At 47.3% G+C, this 1,661-nt stretch overlaps 1 non-coding gene across 1 annotated transcript; it reads left to right on the top strand.

Annotated features, from left to right (window-relative positions):
- The first annotated feature begins 922 nt into the window (after positions 1 to 922).
- trnag-ucc (transfer RNA glycine (anticodon UCC)) lies at positions 923 to 994 on the top strand. The gene has a single exon. It is a non-coding gene; the product is annotated as a tRNA-Gly (tRNA).
- Positions 995 to 1,661: the final 667 nt, after the last annotated feature.

The raw sequence follows: 1,661 nt of genomic DNA, 5'->3' as shown, positions 1-1,661 counted from the left end.
GAGCAGGAATTCAATCCGCCCTCCCCCTGTTGTGATTGGGTATGATGCTCCTGACCCACCAATACACAGATCTGACTGAATGCACAAACAACCTCTCTCCATTCATTTCATTCAGAATAAGGTCAATAACAGGATGAATTAAAGCAAAATACAAACTGTGATGAATGCTGCATGTAGGGAGGCATGTTTCTGTAGAGTTTATACAGCACTGAGATCAGGCTGTTCGGCCCATCATTCACATTCCAGTCTAACCGTCTGGACTCCCTCTCTAAAACTCTCCAATTACCCAGATCCCTGTCTGAATGAAGACTGTCTGTGTGGGGTTTGCACATTTTCCCGGGGTCTGCGTGGGAACCTTCTGGGTGCGTGGGTTTCCTCCCACAGTCCAATGATGTGCAGGTTATAGTGGGTTGGCCATGCTAAATTGTCCAGAGTATCCAGGGATGTGTAGGTGAGGTGGATTACCCATGGAAAATGCAGGGTTACAAGGATAGGGTAGCGGGGGTGAGTCTTGGTGGGTTACATGATGGTCCGAATGGCCGGTTTCCACACTGTAGGGATTCTATGATTCTATGCTCCTTCCCATCTGCCTCTATGGATGAGGGAGACGATCACCTGACCCAATATCCCCTTCGGTGGCTCAACGTTTGCTTTGTTTCCAACAAAGAACTGCAGGTGCTGCAGATCTGAGAGACAGCACAGAAATTGCTGGAGAAACTCAGCAGGTCTGGCAGCATCTGTGGGGAGGGAACCTTTCGGATCCAGGGATTATTCTTCAGAACTGAAGGCATCTGATTCTGGTGTTGTCAGACCTGCTGAGCTTCTCCAGCAATTTCTTGTTTGGATTTCAGCCCCAATCCAGTTGGTGATGATCACGGCCTTGTTAAGTGTGTTTGGGAATGGGGAAGGAGCTGCTTGTAGGGTGATGGTAGTGTAGTGGGGAGCACAGCTGCCTTCCAAGCAGTTGACCTGGGTTTGATTCCCGGCCATCGCAGTGCTGCGGTCTGTACGTAGCTTTTAAAAGTAAACGCGCTAGAATGAACCGAGAAAATCGAATTTTTCCTGTTGTGGTAAACCGGATCTGTCAGAGTGCTCCTGCTTTTCCTGGCGATGGTTCCTGTGAATTGCAGTGTGGAACCGGGCAGCATTGCTCGGCATCTCGGAAGCTTTCCCCTCTGCTCCTTCCCATTTCTTATTGAAATATTGGGTACAGCACAAGGATGGGTTTGTTTTGTTCGAAAAGTGAGAGACTGCTCCCGTCAGGAACCTGAAATAATTACAGAAGCCGCTGGAAACACTGAACAGTTCCAACAGCTTCTGTAGTGGTGGGGAGGGAGGATTAATGTGTCAAATCTACACAAAGATAAAATAAACTCCAGCCACAAAACAGAGTTCCTAAGTTTTACAAACATCCGCATAACATTTTTCTGAGCCATCAATTCCCCTTAAACCCTTCCAATGCAGAATAGCATCTTTCTGATTCTCACTTTGAGAGATGTCCCTCAGTGAGCTCCTCCACCATTCTTTCCATTTCACTGGGGACCCACTATCCACAGTCTCCAATCAAATGACCTGAACTCAGACACACAGAGATCTTAAAGAGTGACACAATGCAGATAGGAAGTTGATTTCATTTCTGCTTCTGAGTCCAATCTTCACTC

This window comes from Chiloscyllium punctatum, chromosome 13 (assembly GCF_047496795.1).
Source record: "Chiloscyllium punctatum isolate Juve2018m chromosome 13, sChiPun1.3, whole genome shotgun sequence".
Lineage (NCBI taxonomy): Eukaryota > Metazoa > Chordata > Chondrichthyes > Orectolobiformes > Hemiscylliidae > Chiloscyllium > Chiloscyllium punctatum.
Note: the sequence above shows the minus strand (reverse complement) of the source record. Positions and strands in the feature narration are given on the sequence as shown.